This window comes from Salvelinus fontinalis, chromosome 11 (genome assembly GCF_029448725.1).
Source record: "Salvelinus fontinalis isolate EN_2023a chromosome 11, ASM2944872v1, whole genome shotgun sequence".
Taxonomy (NCBI): Eukaryota; Metazoa; Chordata; class Actinopteri; order Salmoniformes; family Salmonidae; genus Salvelinus; species Salvelinus fontinalis.
In genome coordinates, this window is record NC_074675.1 from 40,999,825 (window position 1) to 41,021,884 (window position 22,060).

The 22,060-nt window shown below is 44.4% G+C and overlaps 1 pseudogene; it reads left to right on the top strand.

The window, feature by feature from the left end:
- Positions 1 to 9,443: 9,443 nt before the first annotated feature.
- LOC129864728 (glutamine amidotransferase-like class 1 domain-containing protein 3, mitochondrial) lies at positions 9,444 to 11,138 on the top strand (annotated as a pseudogene).
- The last annotated feature ends 10,922 nt before the right edge of the window (positions 11,139 to 22,060 follow it).

The window sequence follows — 22,060 nt, forward strand, 5'->3', positions numbered from 1 at the left end:
GTTGTCAATTGTTTCCTCCGACATATTGGAGCAGCTGGCTTCTAGGTTAAGCGGGCGGGTGTTAAGAAGCGCGGTTAGGTGTGTCATGTTTCAGAGGACGCATGACTTGATCTTCACCTCCCGAGCCTGTTGGGAAGTTGCAGCAATGAGACAAGATAGAAATTAGTGGGTAAAAAAAATTAAAATTCAATACATCTTTATGTAAAATATTTACATTCCACATTTTAGTCATTTAGCAGATGCAGAGCGACTAACAGTCAGTGCATTCATCTTAAGATAGCTAGGTGAGAAAACCACATATCACAGGACATGAACATTCCATTCCATCTAAAGAATGGATATTTAACATTTTGCCAAAATGTTTAAAAAAAATCATACACATCTAAAATCTATGAATAATAAATCTGAAAATAGCAATATTTTACACACACATGAAGGTACCCATAAGCAATCATTTCTGATGAAAAAACAAAAATGGGAAAAATGGGTGGATATAGCTTTTTGGAAATCAACACTGCAGTCTAAAGCCTCAAAACATGGTCAAAACTACACATTTTATATCATGGATGGTCAGTCCTTGCATCAATAGCTCTGTCTATACACTTGAGAGTGATCCAGCCACATCCCACAGCCGTTTACCACAACAGCAGCAGGGTGATCGCTTTGCTATTATACAGATCTCCCCTTTTAACAGAGAGAAGAAACTCATCATGCACCTTGTCTTTGTAATTTCTGTATCACAGTTCCACTTTATGGTCATGGAAAGGTAGTCCAACATGAGACAGATACTACCACATAACATACAGTATGGTAGGCTGCACAGAAGGAAGCCTGGCATTGACTCTGTGGGGTTGATGATGTTGTTACAATTAGAAATTCACCAGTGAGAAACTCACACACACTTTGATATTAAGGCCTGAAAGGCACTGGCCCATAGGGAGAGTCAATAGTATTTTTTGATTGCCCAAAGATTAGGTTCACTTGCCCAAATATGTGAAACTAGTTGTTTACATGCAGAAATGGCATCATAACTTGTCCGTCACTTAATTAAACAACAGAGAGGAAATATTTACTCGCCTGCTATCTTGTACGCATAACTTGTGTGAGACAAGTGTGAGACCCAAGTTATTCAAAGAAACCTGGGCGTGGTTTGCATACTGCTCGCCCTCACCAAAAGTTCCGCTTCCATTGTAGCAGGTAAGACAAATTACTGATTTTGCGACTCCCCAATGTATACTGAACAAAAATATAAACAACATGTAAAGTGTTGGTCCCATTTTTCATGGGCTGAAATAAAAGATCCCAGAAATTGTCCAAACACGCACAAAAAGCTTATTTCTCTAACACTGAACAAAAATATAATTACAACATGTAACAATTTCCAATTTTACAGTTCATATAAGGAAATCAGTCGATTGATCTATGGATTTCACATGACTGGAAATGCAGCTATGCATGTTTTGGTCACAGATACCTTTAGAAAAAAAGGTATGGGCATGGATCAGAAAACCAGTCAGTATCTGGTGGCTTATGTTAGAGAAATTAACATTAAATTCTCTGGCAACAGCTCTGGTGGACATTCCTGCAGTCAGCATGCCAATTGCACGCTCCCTAAAAACTTGAGACATCTGTAGCATTCAATCAAATGTATTTATATAGCCCTTCTTACATCAGCTGATATCTCAAAGTGCTGTACAGAAACCCAGCCTAAAACCCCAAACAGCAATCAATGCAGGTGTAGATCCACAGTGGCTAGGAAAAACTCCCTAGAAAGGCCAGAACCTAGGAAGAAACCTAGAGAGGAACCAGGCTATGATGGGTGGCCAGTCCTCTTCTGGCTGTGCCGGGTGGAGATTATAACAGAACATGGCCAAGATGTTCAAATGTTCATAAATGACCAGCAGGGTCAAATAATAATTATCACAATGGTTGTTCAGGATGCAGCAGGTCAGCACCTCAGAAGTAAATGTCAGTTGGCTTTTCATAGCCGATCATTCAGAGTATCTCTACCACTCCTGCTGTCTCTAGAGAGTTGAAAACAGCAGGTCTGGGACAGGTAGCACGTCTAGTGAACAGGTCAGGGTTCCACAGCCGCAGGCAAAACAGTTGAAACTGGAGCAGCAGCACAGCCAGGTGGACTGGGGACAGCAAGGAGTCATCAGGCCAGGTAGTCCTGAGCCATGGTTCTAGAGCTCAGGTCCTCCGAGAGAGAGAAAGAGAGAAAGAAAGAAAGAAAAAGGGAGAGAGAATTAGAGAGAGCATACGTAAATTCACACAGGACACTGGATAAGACAGGAGAAATACTCCAGAAATAACAGACTGACCCTAGCCCCCGACACATAAACTACTGCAGCATAAATACTGGAGGCTGAGACAGGAGGGGTCAGGAGACACTGTGGCCCCGTCTGACAATACCCCCGGACAGGGCCAAACAGGCAGGATATAACCCCACCCACTTTGCCAAAGTACAGCCCCCACACCACTAGAGGGATATCTTCAACCACCAACTTACCATCCTGAGACGATGCCGAGTATAGCCCACAAATATCTCCGCCACGGCACAACCCAGGGGGGGCGCCAACCCAGATAGGAAGATCGCGTCAGTGACTCAACCCATTCAACTGATACACCCCTCCTAGTTACGACATGAAAGAGCACCAGTAAGCCAGTGACTCAGCCCCCGTAATAGGGTCAGAGGCAGAGAATCCCAGTGGAGAGAGGGGAACCGACCAGGCAGAGACAGCAAGGGCGGTTCGTTGCTCCAGTGCCTTTCCATTCACCTTCACACTCCTGGGCCAGACTACACTCAATCATAGGACCTACTGAAGAGATGAGTCTTCAATAAAGACTTAAAGGTTGAGACCGAGTCTGCGTCTCTCACATGGATAGGCAGACCATTCCATAAAAATGGAGCACTATAAGAGAAAGCCTTGCCTCCAGCTGTTTGCTTAGAAATTCTAGGGACAGTAAGGAGGCCTGCGTCTTGTGACTGTAGCGTACGTGTAGGTATGTATGGCAGGACCAAATCGGAAAGATAGGTAGGATCAAGCCCATGTAATGCTTTGTAGGTTAGCAGTAAAACCTTGAAATCAGCCCTTGTCTTAACAGGAAGTGTCAGGCGTGTGCTTACAGGTGCTGAAGTCAGGTGCAGAAGAGCAGGGAATTGTGAACAGGCGCACACTTTATTTCGGCAGGAGAGATATACAGACAGACGCAGCTGCTTCCAAAAAACCTCCAGCCAATAAGGCAAAGTGTAAAACGCGCAAAAACAGTCACAACACATCAAAATGTATACAAACAGGCTTCGTGAAATAACACGGGAAAACGCACGCAAGCCTAGTGCGTACAAAAACACGTAAACCAAACAATCTTACACAAAGACATGAGGGGGAACAGAGTGTGATTGGTAGTGTGATTGGGGAATGAAAACCAGGTGTGCAGAGAACCATACAAAACAAATGGATACATGAAAAATGGAGCGGCGATGGCTAGAAAGCCGGTGACGTCGACCGCCGCCCGAACAAGGAGAGGAGCCGACTTCGGCGGAAGTCGTGACAGGAAGCCAGTGTAGAGAGGCTAGCACTGGAGTAATATGATCACATTTTTGGGTTCTAGTCAAGATTCAAGCAGCCGTGTTTAGCACTAACTGAAGTTTATTTAGTGCTTTATCCGGGTAGCCGGAAAGTAGAGCATTGCAGTAGTCTAACCTAGAAGTGACAAAAGCATGGATACATTTTTCTGCATAATTTTCGGACAGAAAGAGTCTGATTTTTTCAATGTTACATAGATGGAAAAAAGCTGTCCTTGAAACAGTCTTGATATGTTCGTCAAAAGAGAGATCAGGGTCCAGAGTAACGCTGAGGTCCTTCACAGTTTTATTTGAGATGACAGTACAACCATCAAGATTAATTGTCAGATTCAACAGAAGAGCTCTTTGTTTCTTGGGACCTAGAACAAGCATCTCTGTTTTGTCCGAGTTTAAAAGTAGAACATTTGCCACCATCCACTTCCTTATGTCTGAAACACAGGCTTCCAAGAAGGGCATTTAATCGAAATATACAGCTGTGTGTCATCCGCATATCAGTGAAAGTTAACATTATGTTTCCGAATGACATCACCAAGAGGTAAAATATATAGTGAAAACAATAGTGGTCCTAAAACGGAGCCTTGAGGAACTCCGAAATTTACAGTTGATTTGTCAGAGGACAAGCCATCCACAGAGACAAACGTATACCTTTCGACAGATAAGATCTAAACCAGGCCATAAGTTGTCTGTGTAGACAAATTTTGGTTTCCAATCTCTCCAAAAGAATGTGGTGATCAATGGTGTCAAAAGCAGCACTAAGGTCTAGTAGCACGAGGACAGATGCAGAGCCTCGATCTGACGCCATTAAAAGATCATTTACCACCTTCACAAGTGTAGTCTCAGTGCTATGATGAGGTCTAAAACCAGACTGAAGCGTTTCGTATACATTGTTTGTCTTCAGGAAGGCAGTGAGTTGCTGCGCAACAGCTTTTTAAAAAATGTTTGAGAGGAATGGGAGATTCGATATAGGCCGATAGTTTTTAATATTTTCTGGGTCAAGGTTTGGCTTTTTCAAGAGAGGCTTTATTACTGACACTTTTAGTGAGTTTGGTACACATCCGGTGGATAGAGAGCCGTTTTATTATGTTCAACATAGGTTGGGCAAGCACAGGAAGCAGCTCTTTCAGTAGTTTAGTGGGAATAGGGTCCAGTATGGAGCTTCAAGGTTTAGAGGCCATGATTGTTTTCATCAATGTGTCAAGAGATTTAGTACTAAAAAACTTGAGTGTCTCCCTTGATCCTAGGCCCTGGCAGAGTTGTGCAGACTCAGGACAACTGAGCTTTGGAGGAATATGCAGATTTAAAGAGGAGTCCAGAATTTGCTTTCTAATGATCATGATCTTTTCCTCAAAGAAGTTCATGAATTTATCACTGCTGAAGTGAAAACCATCCTCTCTAGGGGAATGTTGCTTTTTAGTTAGCTTTGCGTCAGTATCAAAAATTGATTTGGATTGTTCTTAATTTCCTCAATTAAATTGGAAAATAGGATGATCGAGCAGCAGTGAGGGCTCTTCGATACTGCACAGTACTGTCTTTCCAAGCTAGTCGGAAGACTTCCAGTTTGGTGTAGCGCCATTTCTTTTCCCTATTTTCTGGAAGCTTGCTTCAGAGCTCGGGTATTTTCTGTATACCAGGGAGCTAGTTTCTTATGACAAATGTTTTTTGTTTTTGGGGTGTGACCGCATCTAGGGTATTGCACAAGGTTAAATTGAGTTACTCAGTAAGGTGGTTAACTGATTTTTGTACTCTGACGTCCTTGGGTAGGTGGAGGGAGTCTGGAAGGGCATCTAGGAATCTTTGGGTTGTCTGAGAATTTATAGCATGACTTTTGATGATCCTTGGATGGGGTCTGAGCAGATTATTTCTTGCGATTGCAAGCGTAATAAAATGGTGGCCAATAGTCCAGGATTATAAGGATCCACAACATTTATTCCACGGGACAAAACTAGGTCCAGAGTATGACTGTGGCAGTGAGTAGGTCCGGAGACATGTTAGACAAAATACACTGAGTCGATGATGGCTCTGAAAGCCTTTTGGAGTGGGTCTGTGGACTTTTCCATGTGAATATTAAAGTCACCAAAAATGTGAATATTATCTGCCATGACTACAAGGTCCAATAGGAATTCAGGGAACTCAGTGAGGAACGCTGTATATGGCCCAGGAGGCCAGTAAACAGTAGCTATAAAAAGTGATTGAGTAGGCTGCATAGATTTCATGACTAGAAGCTCAAAAGACGAAAACGTCCGATTTTTTTTGTAAATTGAAATTTGCTATCGTAAATGTTAGCAACACCTACGCCTTTGCGGGATGCGGGGGGGGATATGGTCACTAGTGTAACCAGGAGGTGAGGCCTCATTTAACACAGTAAATTCATCAGGCTTAAGCCATGTTTCAGTCAGGCCAATCACATCAAGATTATGATCAGTGATTTGTTCATTGACTATAACTGCCTTGGAAGTGAGGGATCTAACATTAAGTAGCCCTATTTTGAGATGTGAAGTATCACAATCTCTTTCAATAATGGCAGGAATGGAGGAGGTCTTTATTCCAGTGAGATTGCTAAGGCGAACACCGCCATGTTTAGTTTTGCCCAACCTAGGTCGAGGCACAGACACGGTCTCAATGGGGATAGCTGAGCTGACTACACTGACTGTGCTAGTGGCAGACTCCACTAAGCTGACAGGCTGGCTAACAGCCTGCTGCCTGGCCTGCACCCTATCTCATTGTGGAGCTAGGGGAGTTAGAGCCCTGTCTATGTTCGTAGATAAGATGAGAGCACCCCTCCAGCTAGGATGGAGTCCGTCATTCCTCAACATGCCAGGCTTGGTCCTGTTTGTGGGTGAGTCCCAGAAAGAGGGCCAATTGTCTACAAATTCTATCTTTGGGAGGGGCAGAAAACAGTTTTCAACCAGCCGATTGAGTTATGAGACTGCTGTCGAGCTCGTCACTCCCCCTAACTAGGAGGGGGCCAGAGACAATTACTCGATGCCGACACATCTGTCTAGCTGATTTACATGCTGAAGCTATGTTGCGCTTGGTGACCTCTGACTGTTTCATCCTAACATTGTTGGTACCAATGTGGATAACAATACCCCTATACTCTCTACACTCGCCAGTTTTAGCTTTAGCCAGCACCATCTTCAGATTAGCCTTAACGTCGGTAGCCCTGCCCCCTGGTAAACAGTGTATGATCGCTGGATGATTTGTTTTAAGTCTAATACTGCGGGTAATGGAGTCGCCAATGACTAGGGTTTTCAATTTGTCAGAGCTAATGGTGGGAGGCTTCGGCGTCTCAGACCCCATAACGGAAGGATTAGAGACCAGAGAAGGCTCGGCTTCTGACTCCTACTCGCTGCTTAATGGGGAGAGCCGGTTGAAAGTTTCTGTCCGATGAAGGAGCGACACCGTTGAGCATTCCTACAGCATTTCCTTCCAGAAGCCATGAGAAATTTGTCCGGCTGCGGGGACTGTGCGAGGGGATTTATACTACTATCTGTACTTACTGGTGGCACAGACGCTGTTTCATCTTTTCCTACACTTAAATTACCTTGCCTAACGATTGCGTCTGAAGCTGGGCTTGCAGTACAGCTATCCTCGCCATAAGGCGATCGTTCTCATGTATATTATGAGTACAGCAACTGCAATTAGAAGGCATCATGCTAATGTTACTACTTATGTTCGGCTGGTGGGGGCCCTGACTAACCACTCCGGATAAAGTATCCGGTGTGAAAAAAAAATTATGAAAAAGTCTAGCGAGGGAAAAAATTGAAATATAAACAGTAATTTAAAAATAAAAACCGTAAAGTTGGCAGGTAGCAAAGTAAGGTTAGCAACAAACCGCACAGCAGGACGTGAACAAGTCTACAAGTTGTGACCGGAAATGACGTAAGGTCAATTGTGTTGTGTGACAAAACTGCACATTTTAGAGTGGCCTTTATTTGTCCCCAGCAAGGTGCACCTGTGTAACGATCATACAGTTTAATCAGCTCCTTGATATGCCATATCTGTCAAGAGGATGGAATATCTTGGCAAAGGGTAAATGCGCACTAAAAGGGATGTAAACAAATGTGTGCACAAAATTTGAGAGGAATAAGCTTTTTGTGCATATGGAAAATGTCTGGATCTTTTATTTCAGTTCATGAAACCTGAGACCAACACTTTACATGTTTTGCTTTTGTATTTTTGTTCAGAATACATTATCTCCATCAATACTGACACCATCCACCCAGAGTCTGATTATGAGAGATGTCCAGTGATTTAGCAGATTTTGAACAGAGCAAACACAGAGGGGCAGAAAGGCAAGTTTCCCTCTTCCCTTCCAGCATTACTCAATGCTGCCTCCATCAGCTCACTACGGCCTGCAGACTCCACTTCCATGGGAGGGGCCACAGCAGGAGGATATAAATTGAGTAGCGTTATAGTTAAATTAATCTGGAGTGAACAGGAAGAAGGACACAGAACATCTCGCTATTACTGTACTGTTACACGGTGAGATTAACGTTGTCTGACAATTAATACTGCATGCATGTAGCCTACGCAAACAGTTTAGCAGTAATGTTGTATTTACAGTTGGTAATGCAATTCAATAGCTGTGTATTTAGTTGTGGATATGATGCCAGGTGAAGACTAACGTTAGTTTTATGGCCAGTTCACGTCAAACAGCCGAGTCAGTTTTATGCAGTTTTAGAACTAATCTCTGCTGTTGGAGATTCCAAAATTCAACATGTCAATTAGCTAAAGAATTGCGACGAGACGGACACGTATTGCCCCAAAAAATTCTGGTTTCTGTGGGTTCCGTTTCTATTAGTGGAAACCAAGACTGTTGTCAGGACAGACCTGGTTAGGTTTGAGTCATATCAGACAGATACTTAGCAAACCCTTTCCTAATCTGCTGCGTAAATTATTCTAACCTGTTGTATGCCTATTTACATGTAGTCATTTAGCAGACGCTCCCCTATCCAGAGCAACTAACAGTAGTGAGTGCATACAATCATACTTTCGTAGTACTGGTCCCCCATCGGAATCAAACCCACAACTCTGGCGTTGCAAGTGCCATACTCTACCAACTGAGCTACATGGGGACATCTGAACCAGGCTTTAGAATCATCAGTGATGCTTATCACATGTCTCTAGTCAACACCTGGTATAGGTAGAGAGGCATAGGGAGAGGGAGGCATTGTTGTTACATGGACACAGTCCTTTAGAGACTCAGGAGGCCAGTGTTTGGCACATGCTATAGGTTAACATTCTGCCTACACCCCTACAGAAATTGTATCAATTGTGCCATTGCGCTTTCTTTAAGAAACTATCATGGCCCAGTTCCAATAGCTCTAAATCCTACCTACGGCTACAACTCCGCCTGTAGGGCATTTTCCAGGCACAGTTGGGGTGCTTGCAATATGGACATGCATGTGTGTATATATTGCGTGCGCCAGTTTGATAAACCTTTTTTGTAGAATCTTCACTTAGGCCAGAATTTAGTAAGCAATTTACGCACAGTTGATAAATGAGGCCCAAGGCCTTTAAATGTTTAATCGGTCTGCTGCTGGCAAGTCATGCTCACCTGTCTGGATTGTCCCAAATGGCTCCCTATTTCCTATGTAGTGCACTTCTATTAAACCAGGGCTCTGATCAAAAGTAGTGCACTATATTGGGAATAGGGTTCAATTTGGAACACAATGTAGTGTACCTAATCTGACACTACCTGATGCACTAACTGACATGCCATGTGATGTGTATTGATGAGAAAACAATAGGTGCTTTATGATGGGTACAGTCTAGAATTCAGTTTAATCAAACTGCTTGTTGTGCATCACTGACTCCATACTGTAATTCTCGTCTGTCTGTTGCAGAAGCCATGGTGAAGTGTATAGCCGTAGTTCTGTCCGGGTGTGGGGTCTACGATGGGACAGAGATCCACGAGGCATCTGCTGTGCTGGTCCACCTCAGCAGGGCTGGAGCTAAGGTAAGACTTTAACGTTACATGGGTAGTTCAAACTCGCTTCACACACTAACCTTCTCACTGTATAAGCCAACTGTGACAACTTCAGACTTCCTCTAGTCTAGGAGATGGTGCACAGTTTGCATTGATTTACATGTTGTCAATATGCCTCTATATGACTGCTTCTTCTAATCATAGTCTCCCCCAGAGTGTTCAGAGTGGTTGTTGTTGGGAATGCAGGTTCCAATCTCATTAGCATGGACACTACTATGACAAGCTCCTCCTGTACTGCAGGTGCAGATGTACAGTATTGACTGTCTAACCCATCATCGCTCCAGGTCCAGATGTTTCCCCCAATGTGGATCAGATGCATGTGGTGAACCACTGCGAGGGGAAACCCACGGTGGAGAAACGCAACGTCCTGCAGGAGAGCGCACGCATTGCCCGCGGTGACGTGTCGGACCTTGCCAAACTGGACATCACCACTTTCGACGCCCTCGTCATCCCAGGTAAGCGTTAATCCTTCATCATTATGTACCTCCATCACTATCACTCCATTATATACCTCCGTCACTATCATTCTTTCATTATCATCAGCATACAACCACAATCCTTACTCTTTACCTCTCCAGGACCAGGCCTGGTTTCCACTGCTCTACACTGTGCTCAACCCAACTGTTGTGTCCTGCAGGTGGTTTTAGTGTGGCTAAGAACCTGTCTGACTGGGCTGTGAAGGAGTACACGGTTCAGCCCCAGGTAGAGAAGCTGATTAAGGGGTTCCATGGAGTAGGCAAGCCCCTGGCTATGTGTTGCATCTCCCTGTCCTAGCTGCTAGGGCCCTGCCAGGGTGTGAGATCACCGTGGGACAGGACAAAGAGTGTGAGAGGTGGGTTACAGTGGTGTGTGTGTGCCCCTGATGGAACATAACTTGTGCTGCTCTTCTCCCTTCCACAACTAGATGGCCCTATGCCCAGACGGCGACCGCCATGACTGAGCTGGGCTGTAAACACGTGAATAAGAACGTGGTGGAGGTCCACATTGACGTCAAGAACAAGCTGGTCACCACCTCCGGCTTCATGTGTAACGCTCCCGTACACGAGGTGTTTGATGGGGTGGGTGTAATGGTTACAGAGCTACTCAAACTGGAATCAGAATGCTGAATTAGGTTGCACCCTATTCCCTTTATATAGTGCTTATGGGCCCTGGTCAAAAGAAGTGCACTATGTAGGGTGTCATATGGGACTCACACTTAGCATGTTTGTTGTTTTCTGAAGACCATCCTGATATGATTTTACTCAAGTGTCACTCACTGTTTATTTAAACCTGAAACGGACTTAATAAGCTCAGTTTTTCTGATGTACCATCTGTACTGTAATTTGAGCTACTATCAAAATTGTAATAAAAAGGAATGTAAAACAATTCTGGAATTAATTTATCATTAGGGGTTCAAGCAGTGACGCTGGGTGAAACCCGATTGTATGTTGTCATTTATTATTAGGGGTACGGCAGCGATGCTTATGCATCCTTATTTCGATGCCAACCCCACCACTTGTGTGGGTGTGACCGAAGAGCTCTATTTTCATGTCATCCAACAAATGTAAACACCTGGAGTTTGATAAACCGCACTTGGATTGAAACCCATGCTATCAGATCACATGGAAATGGTGCTCTTTGGCCACGCAAACCAGTGGAGGGTTTAGTGTCGCAATAAGGATGCATAAACAGAAAATAACCCCATACCTACTGTAAAATATGGTGGATCTTTATGGGGCTGTTTTGCTTCCACTGGTCCTGGGGCCCTTAAGGTAAATGGTGTCATGATCTTTACCCATTACCAGGACATTTTAGCAAAAAATCTGGTTGCATCTGCCAGGAGGCTGAAACATGGCTGCAAGTGACTCTTCCAGCAAGACAGTAAGCACAAATCAAAATGCACAAATGTTTAATTGACAACCATTTTGCAATGGCCGTCTCCAGACTTGAATACCCTTAAACCTATGGTTTGAATTTAACGCATTCCATAAGGGCAGAAGTTTCTGGACTTATTTGGCATATCTTGTTTGCTAGTTACTCTAACGGCTACCACTTGTCAAACTAACTAGCTTGTTAATTGTGCAAACAAATTAGTGAATGTACTAAACATCTAGCTAGTTGACTGCTGTGGCTATCTAGCAAAAAACTTGTTTTGAAAGTTGGATCATTTTAGGCTTAGTGTTCAACTGATTTTGAACATTCAAAGCAACTGGGAAATGTCCATAGCAGGCATTGATGTCACCTTAGCTTGCTACATCGCTTCTGAGTGATAGGATGCACAAATACCCTAAACCACTGGGAACACACATGTCCTTACTATGACAACTAGCATAGCCATATCAGAAAATGACTATCTGAACACGCACAAATCAAATGTGGGTGCTTGTAACTTGCTGTTTGGACAGTCAGTATTGCAAAATGGATTTGAAAAACACAACTGAATTGAGGATTAAGGCCTGCAGTGTGAACAAGGCTTTAGATCCTTCCCAATGTGTTCTTCAATCTGATGTCTATAAATAGAAATTCAGGCTAGGTGTACAGAACATCTGTATGTTGAATTATGCACATACACTGTTTTAAAGGCCCAATGCAGCTGTTATATCAAATCATTTCTAGGTGTTCGGTTCTAATTTTCAGAGTAAAAACTTGACACACTATGAAAGCTTAACCAAGTTTAAAATTCTCCCAGAGGATCAATACAGCTGCATTCAGACAAAAACATTTTTACACAAGCACTGATATTTAACTTTTCCTCCTAGGCGGAGTCTCCTACACATCTGAACAAACATTGTATCTTTACTGCTAGACAGGAAACTAAGTAATACAGCCATAAACTTTTCTTTCTCCCTTAACATGACCTGACCTTGACCCCCTTCATCACTAATCCATAGCTCTCGCCCCTTATCAATGCCTGCTTCATGTGATCGCTTCCCTGCACTCAGCACCTTGCAAGCTTTATTGCACACACTATATACCTTCCTCCTACAGATAAGCATTAACTTCTGGTGTAGACCCTCTAACCCGAAGCACTCAATCTTTCAATAGGATCCCTGACATAATGTAAATGTTATACATTACCCTCTCTCCCTCAGTGACATGAATAAGTATATTTCATATTCTCAGAACCCAACATAGGTAACAATTAAGTACTTTACTTTAATATAGTTCCATTAAATTCTGTAAAATAGCTTTTCTTTTTCTTTTTTACTTACAGCAAGAATTTTGCTTGAACTGTCTGAGTGGGAAGGGAAAACTAGCTGTTATTGGCAGTGGTTTGGAACTCTCTTTGTTATTGGTGTATTAACCAATTTGCAGCATGGTGATGTCACCATGGACCGCCGAAACTCCCGCCCATGCAAACCTGCCAATATTGTGACTGCGGCCCTCAATTCAGGGCGCTCCTGCAACTGAAGGAACGCATCCCATTGGTTTCTGCATGAACACCCCCCCCCCCTCATAATTATGTACTTATTTAATTGATCTAGTTTGATGTTTTATTATGATTTTATTATATAACATATGTTTTAAAGTTAAACATTTTTACCCTCAGTACTAAATTGTCTTCCTCCAGTTGTTGAACTGCTGTGGGTGACCTTTCAGAGCCCTCAGCCTTTCATGTTCTCCCACCCTCTCCAGACCGGTCGGATGTACAATATAGAAACAGGGCAGAAAGTTGCAATAGGCCAGTTCAACCCAAGGTTTGATACCAGCATAAACAGAAACCCTCTTAAACCACCCCCACCTCCCCTCGAGCACGCCGTCTTCGTGCTTGTGGGACACTTGATATTCAGGGTTTCCACTGATTCATGTTTTCTTTTAAAACCACAATTAGAATCCCTCCACAGCCTCATAGAAGATCTAGATACTTTTGCTAACCTCTCTGGATTAAAACCAAATTATGATAAGTACTATATCTACAGCCTCCAGTACTACAGCCTCCAGTATTTATGCTGCAGTAGTTTATGTGTCGGGGGGCTAGGGTCTGTTGGTTATACCTGGAATACTTCTCCTGTCTTATCCAGTGTCCTGTGTGAATTTAAGTATGCTCTCTCTAATTCTCTCGTTCTCTCTTTCTCTCTGAGAACCTGAGCCCTAGGACCATACGTCAGGACTACCGGGCATGCTGACACCTTGCTGTCCCCAGTCCGCCTGGCCTTGCTGCTATTCCAGTTTCAACTCTTCTGCCTGCGGTTATGGAACCACTACCTGTCCCAGACCTGCTGTTTTCAACTCTTAATGATCGGCTATGAAAAGCCAACTGAGATTTATTCCTGATTATTATTTGACCATGCTTGTCATTTATGAACATTTTGAAAATCTTGGCTCTCTCTAATTTTCTCCTCTCTTTCTCTCGGAGGACCTGAGCCCTAGGACCATACGTCGGGACTACCGGCCGTGGTGACTCCTTGCTGCCCCCAGTCCGCCTGGCCTTGCTGCTATTCCAGTTTCAACTCTTCTGCCTGCGGTTATGGAACCCCTACCTGTCCCAGACCTGCTGTTTTCAACTCTTAATGATCGGCTATGAAAAGCCAACAGATTTATTCCTGATTATTATTTGACCATGCTTGTCATTTATGAACATTTTGAAAATCTTGGCTCTCTCTAATTTTCTCCTTCTCTCTTTCTTTCTCTCGGAGGACCTGGGCCCTAGGACCATGCATCGGGACTGCCGCCCGTGGTGACTCCTTGCTGTCCCCAGTCCGCCTGGCCTTGCTGCTATTCCAGTTTCAGCTGTTCTGCCTGCGGTTATGGAACCGCCACCTGTCCCAGACCTGTTGTTTTTCAACTCTTAATGATCAGCTATGAAAAGCCAACTGAAAATTATTCATGATTATTATTTGACCATGCTTGTCACTTATGAACATTTTTGAACATCTTGGCATAGTTCTGTTATAATCTCCACCCGGCACAGCCAGAAGAGGACTGGCCACCCCTCATAGCCTGGTTCCTCTCTAGGTTTCTTCCTAGGTTTTGGCCTTTCTAGGGAGTTTTTCCTAGCCACCGTGCTTCTACACCTGCATTCTAGCTGTTTGGGGTTTTAGGCTGGGTTTCTGTACAGCACTTCGAGATATTATCTGATGTACGAAGGGCTATATAAAATAAAATTGATTGATTGATTGATATTATGTATTGGATCACTAAAAAATGCAACTTTTACATTACTCTGTAGTTGACCAATAAAAAGGTCTGACGGGGATGTGGACATACTCGGTATACATATCCCAAAAGAAAGAATTTATCTCACTCCAATACATTTTAACCTTTTCTCAATAGTGGGGCGCTATTTTCACTTTGTAAAAAATCGTGCCCAAATTAAACTGCCTCGTACTCAATTCTTGCTCTTACAATATGCATATTATTATTAATATTGGATAGAAAACACTATTGGATACTATTGGATAGTTTCTAAAACCGTTTGAATTATATCTGTGAGTAAAACAGAACTCATTTTGCAGCAAACTTCCTGTCAGGAAGGGAAAAATCTGAAATCGAGGCTCTGTTCCAGGGACTTCCTATTAATTTGCCTGAAATCTATGGATCTACATGCACTGCATACGCGTTCCACTAGATGTCAACAGGCAGTGAGAGGTGGAATGGGGTGTCTAACTTGATCTGAGGCTGAAAAGTTCGATATGTTCAGCAAGTAAAGCGCCGTAACGTGCAATTACCTCTGCATGTGTTAAGGCTGTCGCTCTCCTCATCCTCGGATGAGGTGAGGAGAGAAGGATCTTCAGACCAAAATGCAGTTTGCGGGAAATAAGCCATCTTTTTATTTATAAACGAAAAACTGATGAAGATGGCAATACGAAAACAAACACTATAACAAACTTACAAAATAAGAAAACGACGTAGAACGAAACCTGAACATAAACTCACATCACTAAACGTAAACTCACGGACAGGAACGTTACATCAAAACGTACGAACAGCCAAACAGCCCCGAAAGTGAATAACATCGACAACACGAGAGACATCACAGGAGACAATCACCCACAAACAAACAGTGAGAACGCCCTACCTAAATATGACTCTTAATTAGAGGAAAACGCAAACCACCTGCCTCTAATCAAGAGCCATACCAGGTAACCCAAAACCAACATAGAAACAGATAACATAGACTGCCCACCCAAAACACATGCCCTGACCATAAACACATAAAAAACAACATAAAACAGGTCAGGACTGTTACAGAACCCCCCCCTCAAGGTGCGAACGCCGGGCGCACCAGCACAAAGTCCAGGGGAGGGTCTGGGTGGGCAGTTGACCACGGTGGTGGCTCCGGCTCAGGACGCTCTCCCCACACCACCATAGTCACTCCCCTCTTCTGTCTACCCCTTCCACTGACCACCCTAAAACTACCTTCCCCTAAATAAACAGCCAGCACCGGGACAAGGGGCAGCACCGGGACAAGGGGTAGCACCGGGACAAGGGGTAGCACCGGGACAAGGGGCAGCACCGGAACAAGGGGCAGCACCAGGATAAGGACCAGCACCGGAATAAGGGGCAGCACCGGGACAAGGGGCAGCACCGGGACAAGGGGCAGCACCGGGACAAGGGGCAGCACCGGGACAAGGGGCAGCACCGGGACAAGGGGCAGCACCGGGACAAGGGGCAGATCCCGGCTGAAGGACTCTGGCAGGTCCTGGCTGAGGAACTCTGGCAGGTCCTGTTTGGACGGCTCTGGCAGGTCCTGGCTGGACGGCTCTGGCAGGTCCTGGCTGGACGGCTCTGGCAGGTCCTGGCTGGACGGCTCTGGCAGGTCCTGGCTGGACGGCTCTGGCAGGTCCTGGCTGGACGGCTCTGGCAGGTCCTGGCTGGACGGCTCTGGCAGGTCCTGGCTGGACGGCTCTGGCAGGTCCTGGCTGGACGGCTCTGGCAGGTCCTGGCTGGACGGCTCTGGCAGGTCCTGGCTGGACGGCTCTGGCTCAGGCAGATCCTGTCTGGTTGGCGGCTCTGGCAGATCCTGTCTAGTTGGCGGCTCTGGCAGATCCTGTCTAGTTGGCGGCTCTGGCAGATCCTGTCTGGTTGGCGGCTCTGGCAGATCCTGTCTGGCGGGCGGCTCTAGCGGCTCCTGTCTGGCGGGCGGCTCTAGCGGCTCCTGTCTGGCGGACGGCTCTGTAGGCTCATGGCAGACGGGCGGCTTTGCAGGCTCATGACAGACGGGCGGCTTTGCAGGCTCATGGCAGACGGATGGCTCAGACGGCACTGGGGAGACGGATGGCTCAGATGGCGCTGGGGAGACGGATGGCTCAGATGGCGCTGGGGAGACGGATGGCTCAGATGGCGCTGGGGAGACGGATGGCTCTGTAGGAAGGAGAAGGAGAGACAGCCTGGTGCGTGGTCTAGGCACTGGCTGCGCTGGAGAGGAGGAAACAGCAGGAGAGAGAACCCGGAGAGACAGCCTGGTACGGGGGGCTGCCACCGGAGGACTGGTACATGGAGGTGGCACCGGGTCTACCGGACCGTGAAGGAGGACACGTGCTCTTGAGCACCGAGCCTCCCCAACCCTACCAGGTTGAATGATCCCCGTAGCCCTGCCAGTGCAGCGAGGTGGAATAGCCCGCACTGGCCTATGCAGGCGAACCGGGGACACCACCTGTAAGGCTGGTGCCATGTACGCCGGCCCGAGGAGACGTACTGGAGGCCAGATACGTTGGGCCGGCTTCATGACATCCGGCTCGATGCCCAACCTAGCCCTCCCAGTGCGGCAAGGTGGAATAGCCCGCACTGGGCTAAGCACGCGTACTGGGGACACCGTGCGCTTTACCGCATAACACGGTGTCTTACCAGTACGACGCCTTCTACCTCCACGGTAAGCACGGGGAGTTGGCTCGGGTATCCTACCCGGCTTTGCCACACTCCTCGTGTGCCCCCCCCCAAGAAATTTTTTGGTCTGACTCACGGGCTCCCAACCGCGTCGTCGCGCTGCCTCCTCATACCAGCGTCTCTCAGCCTTCGCTGCTTCCAACTCCTCCTTTGGACGGCGATATTCCCCTGGTTGAGCCCAAGGTCCTCTACCGTCCAGGATCTCCTTCCAAGTCCAGAAGTCCTTGTTGCTCCGTAGAGCATTCCCATACCGCTTGGTCTTAGCGTGGTGGGTGATTCTGTTAAGGCTGTCGCTCTCCTCATCCTCGGACGAGGTGAGGAGAGAAGGATCTTCAGACCAAAATGCAGTTTGCGGGAAATAAGCCATCTTTTATTTTATAACAACGATGAAGATGGCAACACGAAAACAAACACTTTAACAAACTTACAAAATAACAAAACGACGAAGAACGAAACCTGAACATAAACTTACATAACTGAACGTAACTCACGAACAGGAAACAGACGGCATCGAAACGTAATGAACAGCCAAACAGTCCCATATGTGAATATACATCGAACACGATAGACATCACAGGAGACAATCACCCACAAACAAACAGTGAGAACGCCCTACCTAAATATGACTCTTAATTAGAGGAAAACGCAAACCACCTGCCTCTAATCAAGAGCCATACCAGGTAACCCAAAACCAACATAGAAACAGATAACATAGACTGCCCACCCAAAACACATGCCCTGACCATAAACACATAAAAAACAACATAAAACAGGTCAGGACTGTTACAGCATGCCCTTGTTGGCGGGAACTTTCCCTCTCGTCCTGTCCTCTATCGATGCAGCTTTTTCCCAGAAGCTTGAATCTGATGTGGGCATTAATATGCTCCTTGCTTTTGTTTTTTAATTTAGCTAAACGATTGATGTTCTTCATGTCACTGTACCCACCTTTCGACCAAGGCTCAGACTTTCCAACAAGCAGGGAAGGCCAGAAATACAGGTGGCCTGATGAAAGGCTCCCTGTTAAGGTACCAGACCGAGGTAAACGTTGGTTTTATATTCACACATTCGGACATTCAACAGACATTCATCAGACATTCACCAAAAGCCATATAAAAATCAATAACTAATTCATCGTTTGTCACAGAATCATCAAACTAGATATGATTTATTCTATAAATGGCTAGCATACTTTTACAACCTTTGTTTTGAGGCCAAATTTCAGTTTAGATTTTATAGAAATACACTTCAACAAGGCTGTCCCTATGCTATTTGCTCTTTTTCTCTCTTAAACTGGTAGCACAAAGCCTACGTGAAAATGTGTTTCACAAAAGATCATGAAAACAAATATCAACTGGCCAAAATCAGCTCTACATTATTCAGCAGGGAGGTGTGCAACTACCACACATTATACCAGTGTTGAAACTACGTCACCTACAGTACATAGGTATAACCAAATCCCTTTCAATTCACATTCCTTGCAGAAAGAACTATTTGCAAACCTTTTAAAACGTCCAGAAAGACAGTGGTCTTAGAAGGGTATTTATACTTTAAAATACATATTTTATGTGAATGGATGTGGATGAAAGAATTCTTGAAGTGTTTTAATGTCCTAATTTCATATATAAATATATCCAAGTGAGCCTATGAGGATCTTGGGGATCAGATTTACCATTATACCCATTGATCAAACGTATAACAGACAGACACTGCTCAAAAGGAGTTGTTTGTGATATGTATACTCAGTTGCCACTTTATTAGGTTCACCACCTTATTCACAAAAATAAATTGCTCCTACATACACCAAGTCCTGTGGTCTTGGCTTGCTAGAAACTAAAGAATACTGAGAAGTATTCAGGTATTCTGTTACTGTTTGTTTGAAATTTAGAATGTGCAAAATGACAGCACAGTCTGTGATTGTCTTTTGTAACTCAGAAAAGTTCCAAAACTGTTTTTTTTAATCATTCCAACACTCAGCTTGTACTGACTGTAATAAACTCCAACTAGACTTAAAAACTTGAACAGTCCATCTCCTTTCCCAGTTTCATCAACTTTTTTGAATTCACGCTGTTCCAGATGCAAGGGGGGTTGTACCTAATAAACTGACCACTGTATCTATAGACTTTCCAGAATGTGCTCTGGGAATAACAGGGGTATTAAACATTTGGCTGTAAGTGTTGAACAGTTGAATCTATTACCTCAGGAAAAAAGCATGAAAAAGGAAATACGGATACTGGAAAATACATTTTGGGAGGTTTAATGTACTTTGATGTAGGTTTGATGTACCTACTGTAGTTCTTGTAATTCATGTTACATATATTTCTAAATCCCACGTGGTGATCTCATGGAACCTTGCTGTTTTTAGGTCATAGCCATTAGGGGGAGGTGTTATTTGTATTCTGCTTTAGGCTAACAGGAAATACAGAAAGAATTTGGGAAATTCTCAGACTTACAGTAGCTTATAACAAGGTTGACTGTGTTTTTAAGGTAAACTTTTGTCTCCAATGGGTCGTGTAAAGCAGAAAGACGAGCTTTGGGGAACCCTTTGCTACAGGGTGTGGGAAGGGGGTAAAGCACAGACAGTGAGAGAACAATGTAGTATGCAACTGTGAGTGACAGATTTTATCTTTGAAGCACAACCTTTAGAATTATGGGTTCCAGAAAGCGTCTTTAAATGTGTCAACAATGCATACAAATGTGGTCCTCTTTTTTTTCCAGTCTTCAATGCGAAGCAAGACTGCTCAATGTGTGCTTTGCATCATCCAGAGAAAAATGATGATCATCTGACAAACTGGGTTTGTCTTTGTGTAATATAACAGTAGGCTATGAAAAGTCATGTAGTTTCATCCTTCAAGACATTTAGAAGTATGAAACTTTGTCTTGAAACATTTTTATCAGGGTTATTCTTGTGTTATTGCTAGAGTTGCACATTTTGGGGAATATTCAGAGGTGGAAACTTTCCATGGGAATTAACGGGAATATATGGGAATTAACAGAAATATATGCAAATTAATATTAATACCATTTAAATGTAGATGTTTTTTTGATTTGGAAATATTTACCATATCATATGAAGACAGAAACATAAACCTTTTACTGTATCATAATTAGACAAATTGCAAATGATTAAATCCTTCCAATAGAAAAAAAACTATTTAGTTACGAATTGAACTAATTAAATGAGTTGACTCTTCACATGGGATGATTTTACTGAACAACAAAAGAAAATGAATATTGAATGATTCCCAATGATCCATCGCAGCTCCCAAAAATGTTTTCAACATAGATCTGTAAAATCATAGTCTAGAAACTAAAGCTTTGTTTTTCTTCCTCAGGCTTCCATGTCTTGTCCCTGGACCTCCTCAATGTCCAGCTCTTGAACATCAGACTCTGAGGCCTCATCTTCACTGTCACTTCCAACCTTGTTGAGAAAGGCTCATTGTCAGACTCAAAAAGCCTCAAATTTGCCTGTATGGCCACCAATTTTTCAACCCTAGTATTGGTCAGCCTGTTGTGTTCTTTGATGTGTGTGTTCCCAAACAAGGACCAGTTGCGCTCTGAGGCGGTTGATGTTGGTGGGATTTGGAGGATGATGGAGGTAATAGGGGAAAGAGCCTCAGATCCACAAAGTCCATTACACCAGGTGGCTGATGAGATATGTTGGCACGACTGCCATAAAGCATCTCCATCCCAAAGCCCTTGCTTGGAAGTGTACTTCGCCAGACTACCAAGAACCTTGCCCTCATCTAGGCCAAGGTGGCGAGACACTGTAGTGATGACACCATAGGTCTTGTTGATCTCTGCACCAGACAGGATGCTCTTGCCAGCATACTTGGGCAGGGCAGCATGTATGCTGCGGCGTTTATGGACTTCAGGCAGAAGTCTTCACGCTTTTTGATGTATTTCAGAACTGCAGTTTCCTCTGCTTGGAGCAACAGTGAAGTGGGCAGGGCAGTACGAATTTCTTCTCTTACATCTACAAGCAGAGTCTGAACATCAGACAAGATGGCATCGTCTCCCTCAATCTGTGCAATGGCTACTGCAATAGGTTTCAGGAGTTTCAGGCTGCTTACCACTCTCTCCCATTTCCTTGGCTCTCTTGTAGAGTGCATCCATTGTTTTCAGTGTCATGATGTCCTTAAGCAGCAGATTCAATGCATGAGCAGCACAGCCAATGAGTGTGATGTGAGGGTAGGACTCCTCCACTTTAGACCAAGCAGCCTTCATGTTTGCAGCATTTTCTGTCACAAGTGCAAATACCTTCTGTGGTCCAAGGTTATTGATGACTGCCTTCAGCTCATCTGCAATGTAGAGACCGATGTGTATGTTGTCCCTTGTGTCTGTGCTCTTGTAGAATACTGGTTGAGGGGTGGAGAAGATGTAGTTAATTATTCCTTGCCCACGAACATTCGACCACCCATCAGAGATGATTGCAATGAAGTCTGCTTTCTCTATGATTTGCTTGACCGTCACTTGAACTCTGTTGAACTCTGCATCCAGCAAATGAGTAGATAAAGCATGTCTGGTTGGAGGGGTGTATGCTGGATGAAGAACATTCAGAAATCTCTTTCAACACACATTGCCTGTCAGCATCAGAGGTGAACCAGTTGGATACCGCAGCTCAAGCAAGACATTCATCAGCATGTCTCTGACTATGTTCCTCCAATGAGTCAAAA